The following is a 20,851-nucleotide window of genomic DNA, read 5'->3' on the forward strand; positions in this document are numbered from 1 at the left end:
TACGGTTGGAACTCCAAATCTTCTCTTGTACGTATTAAATGTTGTATTTCATTCCTCAGTTCCTTGCCTTCAGCCTTTTGTCAGGTGTTTGGGGTGAGGGAAGCCAAAATGCACTGCCCAAGATGAAAGCTTCTGGGACAAAACTAGGACACATAGGGGTATTGCAAATACAAGTAAGTACAGAACTTGCTGATACTCAAAAACGTGTGTAATGGAGGGGTTTATTCTGTCTCTGTGGATGAGTAGTGCACACATGGCCCTTTTTTTTTTTTTTTTATAAGCTCAGGAAGAAAATTGCTGCTTTGAAACTGAAATAAACATTTAAGAATGGCCAATATAGGAAAGATCTGTACCATATCACAGTTTGGTTAAAACTTGATGTACCTCTTCCTCCCCCATCTAATAAACAACCAAATCTTCATTAGCTGCAGTACAACCACAAGTGAGTTATCAGATGATCTCAAATATCTGGTGTGTATGTAGCAGAAAGGAAACCAGTCTGGGACAGATAATGCAGAGTATTTTTTGTGCTCTGCCATGTGAAGGGAGACTCTGCAGTTCCAGAAATCCAGATGTACACATAGTAAATTAAAATGTATTGAATATCCAAACATTCAAATGAGTAAACCTGTAAGAATAACCAGTATTGCTTGGGATTGTGTCTTTCTGGTGTTTTTCTTCTGTTGGTGAATTTGAAGGAAGAGGGACTTGTGTGGTTGGTTTTATGTTGTTGTTGTTGTGTGGGTGTTTTTTTGCCAGGAGGATGGTACTACTCAGAATAAGGCTTAGTATCCCTCTGTTTTCCACCCTGACATGAGGGGCAAGTATATATTTCTTGAAACCAAGAAGTCAGTTTCTTCTGCTGATGTAAAAGTACAAGACTAGAAAGCAATAGAAGATGGAGTAAGCAATTACAGGAACTGTGAAAGGTAATGTGCACACTGCAAGAAGTCTGTTTTTTTCCATAGCTAACACTGTCATCAATTAAGATCATATAATGTAATTTTAATATTAAAATTTTGGTGTTCCATTGTCAAAACACCTGATTAAAAAGACAGTTTTGTTAGACAAAACGATTTTGCTCAGAAGAACTACAGCAAATGGATAATTAACCAGCACTGTAGCAGAGCTCTGCAAATTTTTGCTTGCATTATTGATAGCGACAGCCAAAAAAATCCCAAGGAAACAGAAGGGGACCGTTGATTTGAGATCAATTGATACACAGATACTTTTACCTGTAAAGAAAAATATGATTCTTACATGCTGAAAGCATGTTTTCAAGCAGTTGCTTGCTTTTGAGTTTTAGGTAGTGTTATGGAATTTGATTCTAAGTGTGTTAACAGGTACTACTGGAAAAATACAGTTGTTAGATTTCCAGCAGTCAAATAGTAGTAGTAGTTCCAGAATGTGCCATTGGATACAAGTGTTTTCTTTCTGGACTTCAGCCTTTTCTCTTGATAATGCTTGATGCTTGTGACCGTGTGTTCTCTGCGCCTCCCACTGCATATATTTTGTGACAGAAGTAGATAAAGATTTACAGGTGCCTTTTTGGCATTAATGCAGATGCTTCCTGCAGTGAAAAGTTGTAGTGAGAAAACTCAGGGTCAAACCTCCCAACCTTATTTGTTGATGTTGCTGCTGTTAACTGAACTCTGTATGGTCCCATACACTCTTGCGAACTTACTGCTCTTGCCTTTCCTACTTGAGCTTTCTCTTCAAGCTCTGAATGATTTTAGCACATCTCTGAATAAGGACTCAAACCCAATTACTTTTCCAAGTAAGAGATTTTCAGCAAGTTCTTCCCCTCCTCCACCAGCCTTCTGAACTGTTTTGAAGACTGGTTTTAGAAACTCCAAGCTGCTGCATCTTGGTCAGAATATAACCTTTTTTTGGTCTGCGTCCACTGCCAACTTTAAAATTAAAATGAAAGTGAACATTTCTAGTCAGTTTAAATATCTTGTGGGTTTTTTTAATGTTATATTTAAACATATATGTAATTACTGTTTAGTTTTGCCTCTCCTTTTTTCCTATTCCAAGGAAGCTTGTTTGGTCAGGTATTTAAAAATAACCCTCTGAGAAGAACTCCTGGAGTCATGTTTACTTGTGCAAAGCCCCAGCTGAGGTTGTCCTCACGTTGAGCCACGGAAAGTTCTGGGTTGCTGCTTCCACCTCTCTGGGGCCAGGCCTGCAACACCGCGTTGGTGCTGCCGCGTGCTCCTGCCCGTCCCTCAGCCAGCCCCTGACTTGTCGCAATAGCGAAGTTTTCCTGCGACAAGCATGACTGGTCAACTTTGCTTGTTTGCAATGCCCGAGCTTTCATGTAAGGTCTCTTCAGCATCCCAGCTGGACAATTGTTCTGTGCCAGCCTTCCCTATAGCCTTCCCTGCCAGGTCCCTGTTTGTTCCTTCCTTTAAAAAAAGAATGGAACACCACAATAGAATCTTCTTAGAACTTTTAAGATATGGACTACGTTTCTCACGCATTTAGAATACTTTGGTTAGTGCTTTGATTAGGATATTAGTATAATTTGTCTTCTTTGGGCCAGTGACTTGCACTGAAGTTGCTACTAATGGCTATAGAGCTGGGGTGAGGGGAAACCATTGCAGGGAGCCTTGCAGGGCGCTATTGGGAGATGCTTGGTTGAGCAGGATTCGTTCTTGGGTTTAGTTACCATGATAGGCTTGTATTTGCATACAGATTTCTTTTGTTTTTTCATGAATCTGCTCTGACTAATCCTTTGGCCTGTATTTCATTAAGTGTTGACTGCAGAATGATGGTTTGGTAAGAGATGAAACAAAACTTTTCCTTTTTTCCTTTGCATGTGCATGTACAAAATAAAAAGTACAGGATGACCTTTTTTATTTGATAATTAAGAATGTTCCTGATGTTGTTAGGAAAGCTATAGTCTAAGAATAAAATTCACTGGTCTTTTTCTAAATTAATGCCAGTATGGTGTATCAGTTCTCACTCCCACTTATCCTCTTATTCTCTCCCCTTCCTATCCATCCCCCACTGCTCCCTCCCTATTTTTAGAGACAACACAAAGCTGTTTTGCTTCAAGCGGGGGACAAAGATTAGGAGAGTTTTAACGTTTTGCAGCAGATTTCTAGCAAGCAGATGAGCTACGTTTGTACGTTTTACTCCTACAATTGATCTAAATTGTTTCTACGTTGTATTCAAGAGTGCTGCATTTGTTTACCTTTAAAAAATTTCACTCCTTACCTTCAGGCTATCAGCAAATTGCAGCTGAAGTTTGAATTGTGGCGAATCTGTGTGTAAGGAGTACAGATTCACTTCTTCTCCGTATGAGAAATGGTGGTGTGTAATGTTCCCTGCGCTCCTGCACAAATGACACAAAATTCAGAATCTCTGCACTGCTGTGATCTGCAGACTGCATTGTGAGGAGAGAAGTATTAAAGAGGGCTGTTTATGTGGTGGTGATAAAAATCACACGTACTTTCAGGAGACCCAGAGACCCTGCAGGTTTTATTAAACTTGGAAGAAAATCACATCTGTGTTTGCATGTTTATCTGTATCGATAAATATTTATAACTGGCTTGGAGAGATGTTGTTAAGACTGCTAATGCTTGCGTTTGCATCAGATGCACATCTGCAGCATTGCGAACGTGGTACTGAATGAGGATACTGGACTTCTAGGTTATATGAAGCGTACTGAATGTTTGACAACAATTGTTTATTTACAGTACTTAATGTGGGAAACATTTGTGCATTAGTTTTCAGTTCCTTTTATCTTAAAGTATGCAAGAGAATCTGTTGCTAAAAAAAGGGACGATTCAAGCAAATATTGTTAGTGTAGACAGATACAGAGCAGTCTTGGCATAGTGAGAATATTTCAGTTGAATAAAATAATTAATTCTTTCGGTTTTAAAGTCTGAGATGAAAAGGTGTTGTGGGTGCTATTATTCATAAACTTCTGCTATAGAAAATATAAGTTTCTGCTACAGAAAATGTAAGAGTGCGATGCTGGGTGTGTTTAATATTTTTCCCTGGATGTAATATAGTGTGCACCTGCACAAGGCAACACATTTTAATCAGTTCATCAAGGCCATCTAGGAATCTGTCCTTGTAGTTAAAAGCAAGTCGATCACTCCACCCTGGTAGTTTTCCTCCTTCCTGGAAGCCCCATCCTTCTGAAGAAAAGTTCTTTTTCCTATCTCAGGTTGCCATCAGCACCCGTTCAGCTTAAGGCCGTGACCATCAGTCCCGTGACAAATTCTGGCTACTCTGCAATCACGAGTGAGGTGATGAAACTGGGACTTTAAGTAGCATAGGTGCATGCAGTGGAGCAATCAGAGTTATTAAAATTTAAATAGTTACCCAGCTTGCTTATCCACCATTATAGGAGATCTTGTTGTATATTTTATGCAAACTCATCCAGCAAAAACAAACAAACAAAAAAAAAAAAAACAAAAAAAACCCAAAACAAAACAAAACAAAACAAAAACAACAAACCAAAACAAAGAGATCTTAGATTTTAATGAGAATTTAATTTGACGCTGCCATTAGGTGTTGGTTCTTGGTTTTTGTGTGTGTGTGTGTTGAACTGTCAGTTCGGGTTTTTGCTCCCTTTTATAAAGGGTTGCAGTAACACTCTTTGGAAGACACCAAAGGTTTGTCTTTTGTGAAGTTGATACTGATAACAGGTTGTAAAGGATTATGGAATCTGCACATGGCTGAATGCATTTGGGCTTTTACAGAGCAGGTTTGACACCCAGCCAGTTTTGGTCTCTGTAGACCTAATAAATGAAAGAGATTTTTCCACTGCCCGGTCACAGAAAACAAAAACGCAGCTTACTGAATTGGCTGTTCACTGCCAGTTTAGGAAGAAAAAATGTCATTTTCTTGTCCTGTATAATAAAAGCGGTACTAATTAGTAGAAAGCAGAAAAACAATCTCATATGCTTTTTGTCCAGTATTTCAAGCCTTAAAAAAAAAAAAATCTTTTTATGTATGATTGTGATAAGAACTTTTGAGAACTTTATTGTTAAACTTCAGCAATCAAATTGCGTATTTTCAGACAGCTTTTAAGCAGAGGGGTTGTTATAAGAGTATCTTTCAGAGTTAAACTGTTGCTTTTCAAACTCTTTCTGACATCTCCCCCTATGAAAGCAAAATAGTCCTCCTTTTCTTCTTTTTAAATTCAAAATAAACCTATAATTGGTTTATAGGACCTTGCACTCAAGTTGATGGCATTTCTGCCCGTCTGGGATGCAGAAATGGAGGAAGGAGGGGAGCCCCTTGCATCTGGTTAGCAGATCCAGCTCTGTAATTGTCTGGAGATCAAAGAACCATTTGATGGTGGCCGTTAACACCTTCCAGCATAATATCCCCAGCTCCCTCCTGCCCATCCTCCTAGTGCTGCTCAAAAAGTTGGCACTCTGAAAGACTTACCTCCTGAACGGAAGGAAGATAGATGGGATGAAAGAGGAGGCAGAAGAAATGTGAGGTGGGAAGCCCTGGTCTTCCCAAAGGATGATTTACGAAACCTTTTGCAGGCCATTGATAAGAATGGGAGGCTAGCTATCCTGCTGACAATCAAGAGGAGGAAAACAGAGGGTTGGGCATGCAAGCTGGCCAGTTATTAAAAAAAAAAAACAACAGTGTGGCATCTAAAGATGATTGGTTTGCACACTCAGATGCCCTGTGTGTGTGCAGCAGTACCAACCATGCCAAGGGTACGGAACAGGGGTCTGCAGGGCCATGGCCAGGCCCGTGCGCTGGCCTCTCCACACATCCTTGGGTGGAGTGGCGACTCAGAAAACTGGAAAATTCAGTTGTCTCATTTGCAGTCATTAAGACAGCAGTAAAACTGGCCTGCCTGGTTAGAAACCAGTCAGGTAGCAAACATATAAAAGGCCCTTAGCTTCCTAAAAAAGTGGCTGAAGGGAGGAGTAGTGCTCGTGTGACTCAAGGGGTGGATGAGGTGGGTCAATAGTCTGAAATAGAGGAGGGTGGAAACTGGAAACGTGACACAGGGGTGTTCAGGATACTCCAAAGAGGTGCGATGAGCGTGACTGACAAGTCATAGCAAATTGTGAAGCTCTCTTTACCTCCTTTAATTTATCTGTAGTCAGAATTGCTTTGCACCCCATCTTGCATGGAAGCATTACTTTAACTTGGTGAAAGCTGTGGTCTGAAGTTGCACTGAGCTGTAGATACAGCAGGAATCCATTTACTTTTGCTTCTACTTAGACTTCAGAAGCACTTGAAACAATTAAAATATTTCTATCTCTTGTAAGAGATGCAACTTGTACCATTTATATTCAGCACGAACAAAAGCAGTTTCCTCATTTTTGGAGGTGTCTGCAGAAAGATCGTGGAACCAAAAAAGAAAATGATTCATCAAATTTAGTCATAAAATTGGAGCTGTTTTGATTTTTAGAAGAACTGAGGAGGATTTTGGGGGCAGGTTTTTTTTAACCAGTGTTAGAAATTATATATGGTTTATATTTTTATACATACATGTGTGTATCTATATATATACATGTGTATAGTACATGCTACCTGATGTTTTAGTAAATTGAGTAGAATTATCTAATTTAAAACTTGTATTTAAGTGCTGTACATTCTTTTTTAATTAGAAATGAATAGGAGTAGTATATAATAATTTTTTATTTCTGTGTTATAACTGACACTGGAGGTAAGTACTAAAACCATTTCACATTTGGGGAGATTATGTGATAAAGAAGCTGTTTCTTTATCTAGGTTCCATAGTGATTTGCCAATGGATTGGCTTAAGGGGCTGGGAGAAGGATGTTTGGCAAAAAATCCAGAAATAATAGAAACCAGGCAGCTCAATTTGAACCAAAATATTGAAGTTACTGTTGTTTTTGTTTTTGTTTTTGTTTGTTTTTTTTTTTTCCTCTTTGCTGAAATATTTACAAAAACTTTCATAGCTGCTGCACTGTCCAGTTTGAAGTGTATTAAGTGTGTGGTGTTCATGGTGTCCAGCTGCACTGACTGAAGATGAGGGACATCCCACTGAGACCATGGATGAAGAATAGGGCTTGATCCGGCCATCAACTGTACTGGGGTCTTTCTTCTGTCCTAGCACAAGGGACCATGCCAGTCAGACTTGATCACTTGATGCTTCCCTAAATTTTTGAGGGTTTCCCCCCCTATTACTAATTTTTCTCGCTGGCTACTGCTGTAACTGTGTGCAATTTAGTCATTTATAATTATGATGTATGATACAGTTCTGCCGGACTAGCTGTAGACCAGTTACCATGGCTGTCTGCCATGGATTATAGTTTGGAAACTGCTGTTGGGGTATTCAGAGATTCTTCAGCCTCAGGAGGAGAGAGACAGGAGATGGCAGTAGTCATGGGGCTGCAGAGGTACATGGTTCAGAGAGAGTTGTCTAGTTCAGACAAATATACTCACCTGACAACAACCATGCCTGATTTCTAGTCTTTGGGCTAGGAAGTGTTAATCTCTGTACGCAACGTGGAGAAGCATCAGCAGGTGAGTGAGAAAGTTTGGTATGGCAGGATAAATGGAGCTAATCTGGTAGGGGCAAAAAACTGGTGACTTCTGGAAATGAGTCGTTTTCCTTTTCCCTGTCGTCTTCTCCACAGTCTTGGCCAGGTTGTCATGTTGTCCGCCTGTCTTGCTGGCTGGAAAACTTCTCTCAGCCTTTGGTGAACCAATTTAGTTCATTACTCTACCAAAAAAAAAAAAAAGTTCAATGCCAGATTAGTGAGCTGAACAGGTTTATTAAAGGACAAGATGAATGCAAGGAAAGGGACAGGATCACAAGAAGTTTTTAATAGTATTAATAGTTAGCTGTTAGGTTGGCTCAGCATCCTGGTGTAACAGCACACTTTGAACATTTCTGTCCAGAATAATGTAGTGGTATTTGGGGTATTTCCACGAGAGGAAGGATTTGTGGGTTCAAATAAGTGATCTCAAAAAGGAGATGATTAAGTATTACAAATCTAGCCCAGGGAGCTGAAGAGAAATCAGTGTATTAGATCAGAACTGTCAAGCTTTGAGGCACCAAAACCACATTTGTTCACAGGGTGTCTGTTAGAAAATTCTCTGTGCTCCGTCTCATCATAGGTTTCAGGCTCAAAACCTGCAATTTCTGGAGCTAAGCACACTACTGGAGTAGCAAGATGGTGTAAAAAAGGATATGTTGTTCAAAGAATCTCACAAATTAGGCACAAACAGTATAATAAGAGTTTAATGAACGTTGTTTTATTAAGGAACCTGTGTGTGATGTGTTTTTGTATGTTTAGGAGCAATCAGATATCTCAGTTTTCCTATTTATTATTCTCTGCGGATAACTTCTTGTGTCTAATTAGAGCAACTTTGGTGGCCAGGGAATCCTATAGGTGTATTTACATTTAATCTAAACCCCTTCTGTTAGCTTTCTATTTAAGATACCCTTATATCTGCGCTGTTACTCAGTTTTGCTTTTATAACTGATTTGATTGAAAAAAAAATAAAATCACACATAAGTGTGTTACTGCCAATTTTAGCAAACCTAAGACTCCGGGGCATTATTTTGAAAACTTAACAGACTATAAGTAGGTTTATTTTTGTTGATACCATATGGATAACATACTACTGTATAGATTTACTGCTTGCACTGTAGTTGGTTTTGGCACTGTCATTCACAGATGAAGAAAAACTCTCTTGTAAGAGTACATGAAGTGTGAGGTGAGTTTAAGTATTAGTCTAAGATAAGCACTTATGAAATGATCAACTAAAACATCTAGTCAGCCACAATATTGCCTGAGGTGCTTGAAATTGCTGTAGATCCTAACAAAGTCAATGGGAGAAGTGAGTTGATCTCCCTACAGCTGTGATACTTTGACTCATTTTGCACCCAGTGTCCCTTTGAAGCTGAATTCCCTTGAACTCGCAAGGATGCTGTGGATGGGGTTGGCAGGAGAGGGTTGATGTTGTGGATGCTTCGTGTGTCAGACTTGGCTTCCCAGACGCAGGCTTCTTCTCATATGATGATGAGCCGCAAAATTACAGGTGCTGTGCCACAGCAGTGGGAAGTCAGTATTGGTGACTTTTATTTCCTCAGATTTTATTTTTCTTTAAATAATGCGCCCTAAGTCAATAAAATCAATGGAATACACATATAAGGTTGCTATTTCATTTTAATCTTCTTTTCAGTGTGAGGACAAGCTGTGAGCAGCTGTGTACAATGTATTGTGGAGCAGTAACCTGAATGTGAGAGCCTGTTTATTTGCATAAGAACCATAATGTTTTATACTGAGCTCATTGTATCGTGTTATTTGAACAGATTGAAGTAAAAGAGTATACTACACTATACATGATGATCAATGCAAGAAGTAGTTTTTGTGTTGATGCTAGTTATATAGGATATTACATTTCTTTGAGATATTTCTTGAAATTAAGAAGGGAAGCATGATTTGGGGATTTTTGATGATTGGAAGTTCTAATATTGTAGGAAATGATGTTCGTTATGATGATTCAGAGAACAGCTTTCCTAAACAAACTTAATAAGAGAATTAATTTTATCATATAGAGGAGAATCCCTCGTCAAATGATACCATTACATTGATCACAGTAAATATGCTATTTGCATTGTAGTGTGGCTTTTGTGATAATTGTAGTAGTAAGAAAAATCTGCTGAAGGCTTTAAGGGAATAACCCATACTTCAAAAATGCTGCAAACTACTTAAAAAATTACCAAAAAAAAAAAAAAAAAAAAAGGAAAAAAAAAAAAAAAGAGGAAAAAAAGGGCAAGGAATAAATGGGGGCAGGGGAAAAAGGGCAATCTTACAATGAATTAATGGTCTTGGATGAATCTTTGTTGTTGGGTAAGATGTTCAATACACTTCAGCCAGCTGGCTGAAGTCCTTGTGAGAATACGCTTGTCTTAAAGAAGATTAGTTGTTCTGACAATTAGTTCACTGGACTGAACCTCACCTTTTTCTTGACGCATATAACCGAGTGTTTATATATTCACAAATCTTATATAAATACATGCAGTCCTAGAACCTTTTCAAGCATTTCCATTATCAGATTTTTATGATTTGTTGTACATTGAATCTTTCCTACTCGGTTTAGTGGTTTAGCCCATAAATATTGATTTTGATGATTAAACAATTAGGTTAGTTCATGTTAAAAAACCCAGCATTTTTACAGTTCTGAATTTCAGATGAGTTTTTAGGAACACTGTATAGTGTTCTGTAGGAACTAAGTCTATTGCTGTTTCTTATAGTTGAGAGACAACTACCAGTGCCTGTTACTTCTAATCAGTTGAGCAATGCTGCATGAATGGAAATACTTTTTTCTCCTTTTAGTTCATTGAAAAAAAGTCCTTTGCTGACAGCAAATATGTTATAGTCTGCCAAATGAAATGGTGCGTGAAATTCTGCTCTCTTTTTTTAAAGAAGAAATTTAGTGTAGTTTCCATGATTGTACATTGAAGTGATGAAGTTTCATTCAACCTAATTGTATTTTGCATCTTAACTGTAACTAGTGATCAAATAATTATTCTGGTCTTAAAAAAAAAAAGAAATCTAGCTATTACAGATGCTGGATAGCCAGTTTCATTACTTAAATTGAATTCAAGATATAATAAAATTATTTCTTCGTAATTTTTGAAAATGGAAATGAGCTTTTAATGCCTCATTATGTTTTACACACTGGTGTTAAAGCTTTTCAGTTTATTTTTGTAATAAACATGGATGTTCTAGGAGTATGCACGTGGGTCGCGTATTTTTTTGCCATAGTTAATAAGTGCTTTTTGCAAATTAGGTAGATCAGATGTCTCTAGACTAAACACGATCTCACAAGAGTAGTGAAGTCATTCCTTGAAAATTCTTATTTCTAATTGAAAAATAAATGTTGTAGTGTGTTTAATCCATACTATAATTTGCATCCCTCTGTGAGCATGTGACAGTTTTTTCTTGGCCTGCTCTTCTGGATTGTGTTTGTATAAATACAGAAGTATTTACAAGAGCCATTGAAAAGTTGTTGTCTTGTTTGCTATTAAGACCTCATTTAAAAAAATCCGTAAATTGGATTTTGCTCTAAAAGAAAGCATTGTCTGTTTTGAGGGGATTTCTTCTTTCTGTATATTATCTGGCTATACATGTAATGACAGTGCACTGCATTTGTTTTTCATGCTGAGTTAAGTGCTAACTAGAGAAAAGGAAAGAAAAAGTTTCCCAGAGTTACATAGGAGAAGGTTCTTTCCCCTTCAGGCAGAGGCAGGTGATCACAGGCAACAGTATTGCATGAAGTTACTCTTCCTTGTGGTAACTGATACATGACTGCTCCTAATTTAGTGCAAACGTGAAGTAAAATGGATTTGTTTAAATTTTCTCTGTTAGCTGTGTGACCTTCATCGGGAATGAAGCTAACCCATTTTACTTCAGTTTTTTGTGGCCTAGAAGTATTTCCTGAGCAGCTGTAGTGTTTCAGGCAAGCATTGGTACTTCTAGGATATCAACACTGGCATGAGAAGAAATGGCTAGCTGGACCACATGCTGTTTTCTGGTGGTGCGGCTTGGACGTGGCTTGCAGGCACACAACAAAACTGGTGTTGAAGACAAAGGTGTCTGGCATGGCGTTTGCACTGACGCTGTCGACCCTCAGCCGCTGCTCCTCAGTTTGACCACCGGTCTCGGGTGTTAATCTTTGCACAGTTCTCATTTCAGCAAGCTGCATGACTTAGGCTGTTAAGGGCTGTACGGGGAGTGCCAGGAATTGCAATAAGGAAGGCCACCTGATGCTTCCCGGTATAGGATGCTGGTTGGAGCTCTTTATAACTTTGCAAAATGTTACCCTTTGGGGCTAGCCAGTTGCCTCTAGCTTTTTTTTTTTTTCCTGACAAAATTATTTAGCTATCTGTAAGAATGTGTGGAAGAAGTTATTTCTCATTTTAAGGTTTCTTTAAAAAAACCCAGAAGAACTTTTTTTTTTTGTGTCCTTCCCTTTGAAGCAGAGAGCGGGAGTTAGAGGCAGCACGGGAAGCACTGGGGAAGAAGAGTGGCGTATGAGTCACAGCTTTTCCTTTGTCAGTACTGTGAAAATCTCAGATCTAACTGAACTGCAACCTTTTAAAGAAATCACAGATTGTGTGAGAGCTGTATGGCCTGGAAAGGGAGGGGAGGCTGGGCTGGGAGACAAAATTGCTACCTCGTACCCCAGTACCTGAGAGTCAGAGGTGGACTCGTAGGGCACCGACACACCCTGGTGTGGTCCCAGCCCTGAAATACTGTAGGGTGTGAACAGGGGAGACAGACCTAAGGTGACAGTGGGAGTTAATATGACATCCTTTTGGGGAAGAAAGGACAGAAGGAGGTGAGGGGGAGTCAAGGAGAGAGTGTGGCACTGCCAACCAAGCCAGGAGAGATGAAAAGCCTTGGAGAGTGGGGCGGAGGATAGGCTTGGCAAGGGCACTGAAGGTGGGAATGAAGGACCAGAGCCTGAATTAACATGGGTCAGAGTCTTGATGAAAGCAGGCAGAAGAGTTTACTCTGGAAGGTCCTGTTCTGTAGAGATCTTTGAATATAAATGAACACTCTTTGATTCCAGTAGAAGCTCTTTGAGACTGTGTTTAACCACCACCTATGGCTGGTCACCATGCGGAGGATTGGCTTGCTTTTGTGACAGTTTTACTCTTTTCCCACAAGAGCTGCATGGTATATTAAAGATTTCAACCCCATTGCTGGTTTGAGTAGGTGCACGTGTGACCGCGTCGTACAGAGTCTGATTTCTCTGTTTCTTTTTTCTAAAAGGGGCAGATGCAAACGTTTTTGCAGTGGGGCAGTGTTGAAGTCAAGGAACATCAAAACTGAGATTGTCTTTGCAAAGCCTCACAGATTAGCAACGTTTAACCATGCGCTGACGTGGTGTGTTTTTTTTTCCACAGAACCCCTGCTTCATTCCATGCGCAGGATGGACCTGCTGCAGGAATGAATCTGGTTGATGCAGTGGAGAAGGCTGTTCTCTGTCGTACCCCTGCCTCACTTCCAGAAGAAGCCGGGACGCGCGTGGCGGGCGAGGCAGGGGACCGCAGGAGGCGGAGGCCGTGCTGATGCTCTGTGCAGCTGCATGCTGCCCTGGGGAACGGGACTCTCTTCCCAGCTGTGCTGCAGACTTCCCAGGTGATGCTAGGTAAGTTGCGTAGTCCTGTCTTTTCTCCTGCCTTTGCTAACCTGTATGTGTCTTGCTTTATTGCGGATTACTTGAGATCTTTGGATCTGATGTGGCAAAGTGCTGAGCACTGATAACTGCAAGTGAGGCAGTGGGGGTTGAGGTTTGAAAGTGCTATATAAAGCACAATGTAATGCTAAGTGCTGTGAAGAAATTAGCTCAGAGTTGTGCCAAACTGGAGACAAAGTTGTCTTCAGAACTGGAGAATCATTTTGACCTTAAAGCTGCCACTGCTTTAGGTAGGAAGTTAGGAATAACACAGTTATTCTAAGTTAGGAGTAACAGATTAACAGTAGAATTAACCATTATGTTGATGAAGCACTCGGCTGCACCACTGAATTCACAAAGAAGTTACTTGTTCCGTTTTCCAAAAAAATTTGAGCACATGCCAAATACCAAGAGTAAAACAGATTACTGTTTTGATTAGTGGTAATTCTGTACGCTGAATGAAGCAGAGGTGCTGTGGAAATGGTATGACATGACTGCGGTGTATATCATGCCACAGAAAAAAACAAAGGCAAAGCTTAGGTTTCTCTAAAACTTACTTTACTGTAGATGTTTGTGTCATGCAATATTATTTGGGGTGCAAGAAGTACAGCATTTTTTCATACTGTCAACTCGGATAATACATGTACATAAAACCAAAACGACACGTAAATTCATCATTCATCACAGGCACATGCCTCATGTGCCTGGTTATTGTATCGGATACAAAGTAGGCAGTGTTTGTAATGCCCACTATCAGAATGGCTTGAGGTCAGAATTTCATCTGCATTTCTTCAGGCTCAGGATTCGTATAGTCCCAGTGCGATGTCCATAGCTCACTACAATGCTGTCGTAATCAGTAGATAACAGAGAATTTTTTGGCTGAGGCATGGTTAAGCTAAATATTGTTTTAACTTAGCTAACCTGAATGCAAAATATCTAACATTGGATCAGATTTTATGAATTAACCAAGAGCGTGTCTTTGGTGCCTAGAAACATAGTGAGTGTGTTTGCCAGATAAGCTGTTACTTGCTGTTGTGGGAGAGAGAGAGACAGTAAAAGCTATGAAGCTTTGATAATGGCTAGATATTATATTAAATACACAGAGTAAGAATGCACGTTCCCCTTCCAGCCTGCTCATGGGGTTCTGCTACATATGGCTCTGTGAAAGGCTGCAGTAATGCTGCAGGCGCCAAGCAGTATTTTTAACTGCTGCTTTCTAAGAAAACCCGAGGTATTTTTGTTTGACTACTGCCGTGCAGTGCAAATGGTTCTTTAAACATAAACAAAAGTGGTGGTGGGGGGGAACGACAGATGACACCTCATGACAATCTGTATTTTATGAGCAGAAATTATTTGCTTTACCTAGAGCATTGAAAATCATGTTGCAATTGGACTGATGCAATAGCGCACATTACGAAAGGATGGCACAATTTGCAGAGCCCACTGGAGAAAAGCAGGGTGCTGGATGTGGGCCTGCAGGGCAGCTCGCTGGCAGGGTGACGTGCGGAGGGTTATCGGCTGATATGGGGAGAGGAATGCAAAAAAACCAACAAAACTCCGCCCTTGTTGCGTATCCCATAAAATGGGGGCAGGGGTTGAGGAAGGTGACTTGTTTTATCAGTATGCCTACTTCATTTCGGTGGCACGTCTGTTCCGTTATAGAAGGTGTTTTCTGTTGTGTGAAGGAAAGAAAGGATGGGAATGGAAGCTGGTTTTGAGCTAATATGTTTTGAAAACTGCTAATAATAGTGGAATTTTATTCAGCACACTCTATTTCTACAATAGAAAAGTAAAATTCCTTTGGGTTAACTGCAACATCTGTTGAACAAATTGGTTCAGTTTCATGAGTCTGTTACTAATTCAGAGAAGTAGATGGTGTTTTATAAAACCAGTAGAGTCAGGGGGTTAGTGCCCCTATTCTTTCATTTTTTGACTATTATTAAAGTAGGTCATTTTGAAAGGTTATGTTATAATGAATACAGTAATACTGTGGTTAATATTTCTAGTATTTAAAGCTTTACCTTTGCTTTAATGAGTTTTCTTCACTGTTTCTAATCAAAATTACTAATATTCCTTAAAGTCATGGGTTTCCAGCTTTTTATCAAGTTCTAAGTAATGAAGTCATTGTATAATTTTTTTAAAAAAACCTCTTTTGGTCCATTTCTATTCATATTTCTTTGTTTCTGCTGGTTTTTTCTACTCCATTTTACTAACAAGGTTTGAATGTTAATGAAATTTTAGTTGCTTCTACTGCTGTTTTCTTGTTTGGACTAATTATTCTGTGTCTGTAACTTCACAGTCGTGAGAGGAATATTGTAGGTGACAAATCAGTTTATGGCTTCACATGGTAGAAGCTAAGAATGTCATAAGAGTTAACAGGCTGACGTCATATGAGTTAACAAAAGAAGAAAAAGGGAGAGATATCAAACCATTTCCAAGATTCTGTTCCCATGCATCAGGAATGCTCTAATCTCATACACATATATGTATCTTAAAGTAGTTTAGGTTTCTCAGATACATCTCTTATCAATTTAATCACTGAAAGGATATCACAAGTAATGTTATTATGCAGATCACATTAAGTTCTGTGCTTTACTGGTAAATATATAAAATCAATGCAAGTACTTCTTGTGTACGACTTGTAACTAGCTGTAATATTTGTTACATTTAAAGGGAAAACCTGAACTTTGAATTTACGCACTAAATATATATATATATTCTTTGTAGTGCATATGTGGAAAATACAAGACTGGCATTAAGCATGTACATTCAATGTGATTGTAAGCTGTGGCCTTTTCAGCTTTGTGGTCAGGGTGTCTGGCTGTTCAGAGTAGTTCAGTGTGTAGGTAATGAGGGATGTGAATGGAAGTTGATAATACTTTCAAATGTTACTTTAGCAGATTATTTCCTTTTTATTATGGCCATTTGTGAAGTTTTAGTATGTTAATTATGTCGTAATTCTGTTGTCTTTACAGTAGAAGATAATGCAAGTATAAATAAAGAGGGACAGCAGCATGGGATGTCATTGCTTGTGAGGGATTGCTGGGTTGAGGAGGAATGGAGATGTACAGTTGAGTTTTGTGAAGGTGCACATGAGTATTTGCAGCACAAGAAGCTGCCCCACTGTTGGTAAGATGTTCCAAACCACCTTGTGTCAGTTTTGTCCTTGGCGCAGCTCGCTGAAGTTGCAGATGACGTACACGAGATGAAGCGAGGGGGAAGTTTTGTGGCTTGAGTCCTGTGCCAAGTCTTTTTGAAGTTGCATGCAGCAGCTGTGCTGTAGCTAGAGAAAGGCTTTCTTTGCCTCCATTGTAACATCTGCATGATCTTTAACAGCAGAATTCTTCCACCATGATGTATCATAGAGCTAATGCGGACTGCCTTAATTAAGGTGCTGTGTTTTTGTTTTGTTTTTTCACCTTATTAGAAATACTCACATTTGCAAAGATCTGGATTTGAGTGCTTCTGTGTAGAAACAGTCTGTCTCAATCAAAAACAGAGGGTCAAAAGAGGAGTTGAGGTTTTGTAGCTCACTGGGGCTCTGAAGGTAATCTGGCAGTTTTAGACTGCACTGTGTGAATTGGATTTTTCTGTGTCCTCCCTTGTTTGGAGGACAGGGGCTGGACATGGGACCAGGTTTTGTGAAGATGTCACAAATGTGGCATCATTGCAGCTAACCTTGGTCTGACAGCTTCCAGAAGCATGGTCTGCACCTTCCCTGCTGAGGCGTTATCCCGTCTCCCTTGTGCCAGCATTGCTGCTACTGCGGCTCTGGGGTGGGTTGGTTCAGGGAGCCAAAGCAGTGGTCAGTTATAGCCACATTTTTGGTTGGGTTACTGGGCTGACTCTTTAACTCTTTGAACTTGCTGACTTCAGAGTTGGATAAACTGAGCTGAAGATGACCTGGAAGAGGGAGGGCAGGACCAGTCTCTTCTAGTTGTAAATTGGCTTGTCTGCCACTTTGAAATCGCCTTGACTTGAGGCAGGAAAAGGTAACCGAGGGAAGTGTTTTTAAAGAAATGCATGAGTTAGACCATATGCTGTGTTTAGTTTGAAATGTAAGCAAAGAGAAATCAATAAATCAGGTATAATTGAATTTGAAATTTTAGCTCTAGCATTTCTCTTCATTGGGGATTTTTGCATAAGGACTTTTAAACTGAAATTTAATTCTTCAGATTTGAGGCTAAGAGGTCTGTAATTTTTCACACTTAGCACTGCAAAGCTGGTGGGTTCTCATAGTTAAGAGGATGGGATCTAATGTCAGAAATAAGAGATTGTGGTCTTGGAGAGCAAAACAAAGCTAGTAGAAGTTCTGACACTTCTCTGTGTTAAGGATTTTGGTGATCTTGACTATAAATATCTTGCATTTATAGGGAGTACTTCATTCTCAAGCAGTATGTCGTGAACTAAATCTGGAAGAATACATTGTAAATTAAATGTGAGTGGGTTCTTTTTTTGTAAGTAAGAATTATCGCATTTTATCATCAGGAATTACTGGATATGCATTTGCTTTTCAGTTGAACAATGTGATCAGTCTTCCTGCTATAATCTCTTAGGAAAATGACTGTCAATGGAAAAGCAAAATGCTGATTTATGTAATTGTACTCATTGCAGAAGTTTGGTTTGTGAGATCTAATTAACATAAATAAGCAAAGTAAGAGAAAAACCACAGGAAATGTACTGCACCTTATTAGGGTTGTTAAATGGTATTTTCAAAACTATCTTGTAGTGAAATAATGATTTTCTTTGATCCATGCTGCAAGAACTGTATTACTCCCCATACTAAGTGTCTATAAAATTGGACATATATTTGCCACAGTGAAGAATTACTAATGTCCAAAATAACAAAGCTGCTATTACAAATTACTTGAAATACTGCGTATTGAGTGGAAAAAGATAGATCTGCCAGAGTGCATAATTCAGAGCGTAGCCTGCCTGCTTGGGGGAATGTGCCACACCTGCCTCCCTGTCCAAGAGTGATCGTGACCATGTCACCGGGGACTGAGCACGCCCCGGGTGACAGCTGGGCGTTTCGGACTCACACGTGGAAAACATATGTGTTTCTTGATGCCTAAGAAGTACAGTTAGGTCCCATAAATAGAGGTGCTTGACAGCAGTAGTCCAATATATGCATTTTATCCACATGCTTAAAAACAGTTAGTAAAATAAGATCTTAAGACCAGTGTTCGAAACTGACCACATTTAATACATTCTGCTTCCAGCAACATTACCATGAGGTAAGGGCCAGCAGCCGAGAACTTGCTTCGAAAACAGGAAGTGCCCACATTTGTATAAAATTGCATAGTTTCAGCTGTCATAAATGTGGTTTCAATGCAGTTGCAGGAGTAAAGCCCAAAGTAGTTATAACCAGCTTACTTCCTCTTTCAGTCAAAGTGCAAATAGCCATATAATTAACAATCTGTGCCTCATTTTCTCTAGCTGGGTGAAGTATTCTGTTTTGCCTGTACAGTTGCTTTAGAAATAGAGGGAACTTGACTTACTTAAGAACATTTTAAAATAACACAAATATTCTCGGTCAGAACCGAATCTGCGGATTCACAAAATAGGATCTTCGATTGCCCCTCGAGCTTGGCAGCAGCACTGAGACCTGTGAGCGTGGCTGGCGGGCGGCCAGGCTCCTTGGAGAAGAATGAGCCTTGCCAAGTTGGCTTCTTGCCATGGTAAACTGCATGGGGCAGCAAAACCTGCTGCAGAGCTGGTAGACAGTTTTTTTCTCTTTAGGGACTTCCCTTCTTACATTCCATTACAAATTGGCTTTATTCAAACTCTTTTATCATTAATTTTTTGAGGACTGATTGCTCAGCTTTTTTTGACAGCTTTTTTTCTGAGTTAATTCACCCATCCTGCCTTTGGATCTGCTCATGCACGTAGTATAACAGAAAAACAGAAGTTCCAAAGGATAAGAAAAAGTTCGTCTTCTGCTCCTGTACCCTCTCGGGTTGGTTCAAATATGTTTTAGGCTGCTTAGGACCTTTGAGGAGAGCCCTAACGTTTCATCTGGAAATGGCCTGTTGTCACTTCTCTGTCTCTGCTGCATCAGGCACTTGAGCGGCAAATACCTACTACCTTCCGAATATTCCCCATGTACTGTGCTTGCTGGGAAGAGCTGGTGAGGAGCCTTTCCAGGGAAAGGAGGTCTCCCAGTAGAGTTTCTTCAGGGAAGCTCTGCTTGGTTACTGAAGCTGCAGCACTTGCTGCATGCAGTAATGGACAGGGGACCTTTTCTTCATGTGACAGCACTGTATTTTGTAAAGCCCTGTGAGAAACCTTTAGGCAGAGCTCAACAAACATTACTCTGTCCTGAAAGTAATATGAAAAATTTCCCTTCCCTTTCCTAGATTTCCTGTTCAACTATCAGGTAGCTAGTGGAGAATACTTACTCAAGACCTTATGAAATATCATACAGCCATAGTGACCATCTTTTGACTTGAGGCAAGAAAGTTCTTAGTCCTTAGAGGACTGTTTCATCATGTGCTACCCACTGTTTTCTGTTCTTGAGGAAAAGCTGGGTAATCAGTTTTGTTGTCACTGGAACAACCAGAAGCACTACAGCACTACCAGAACTTTGACTCATCTTTCTGAATGGAATTTTAAAAAACAAAGCAGTCTTAACAGCCTTCATGTAAAAAACCAAGATAGATCCAACAGCAATTGTGAAGGGAACAGAAATCAGGACAGAGTTCTGCCTCAAGGTCCCTAGTGTTTTTAGCTGTAATTTAGCAGGGGAGACAAGGGAAGACCAATGAAAGTGAGAACTCCTTTGTGTCCTGTGAAAAATGATGGTCGTTAGATATATTGAGGTGTTTCTTTCATTCTAAATAAAATTTTGAAACTTTCAGAACACAGCAGGGTTTCCAACACATTTAATTGTGTAAAGAATTCCTTCCTATTCTTGTCTTCCAATGTTTTAAGAGAACATACAGCTGCCACTCTGAAGAGGGTGGTTGCACTGCTTCTGCTTACTCTATGTCTATCTGTATGGGTAATAATTCATTGTAACATCAATATAACATTACCTGCAGTCATTCTGAAGAGCCTTATCTTAGGTGCTTGCCAGAGTTACTCATGTCTGTCTTTGCTTAGCATGACATGGCCACGTTTTCCTCTGCAGCTTAGTTCCTAGCCCAAGCCCAGGCGATGAAATGTGCTCACATGGCACTGTGTTTTATCACCGAGTTAAGGGACTGGATGGGGTTGTGTTGTAAAGAGGACAGTAGGGCCAGTCACTTCCATGCCATGAATAGATTGCTTTTATTCATAGAGGAATATGGTCTAAACAGTGGTCTGTGGGCCAAGACCAGCCTACAGGAAATTTCCATCTGCTTCTGCTTTTTACCAAAGGGGCTGGAGAGCAGCTTTGCAGCAGCAAATGCTGCCCAGCAACTGGACAGTGTTGGAGACTTGCCACAATTCAGTTTAGAGGGCTGCCTCTGAGGGAATGGAGGAGGGTGGAGTGGAAGGGGCCAGGTAGAAGAGCCTCCTTTCTCTAGTGGTCTGGTCCTATTTCCATGATGACATCTGGACAGTATTTCTCAGGTAGCTACTTGTGGCGTGTGCAGGCTGGTCGGGGTGGTGGCTGCTCTGAGGACTAGCAAGTGAGGTCTGTGAGAATTAGCTGGTGGGAGGATCCGCAGCCAGCCAGCAAAATCTAATTGCAAACTCCTTGTAA

The 20,851-nt window shown here is 40.0% G+C and overlaps 1 protein-coding gene across 6 annotated transcripts in view; it reads left to right on the forward strand.

Annotated features, from left to right (window-relative positions):
- NCOA2 (nuclear receptor coactivator 2) overlaps positions 1 to 20,851 on the forward strand; it is a 189,973-nt gene that overhangs the window by 56,744 nt on the left and 112,378 nt on the right. For all 6 annotated transcript variants that reach the window (XM_071804021.1, XM_071804017.1, XM_065830022.2 and 3 more), the window contains exon 3: positions 12,890 to 13,134. The gene's annotated coding sequence lies outside the window, so the exon portion shown is untranslated. The remainder of the gene's footprint in view (positions 1 to 12,889; positions 13,135 to 20,851) is intronic.

Source organism: Patagioenas fasciata, chromosome 2 (assembly GCF_037038585.1).
Source record: "Patagioenas fasciata isolate bPatFas1 chromosome 2, bPatFas1.hap1, whole genome shotgun sequence".
In the NCBI taxonomy this organism is placed as follows: Eukaryota; Metazoa; Chordata; class Aves; order Columbiformes; family Columbidae; genus Patagioenas; species Patagioenas fasciata.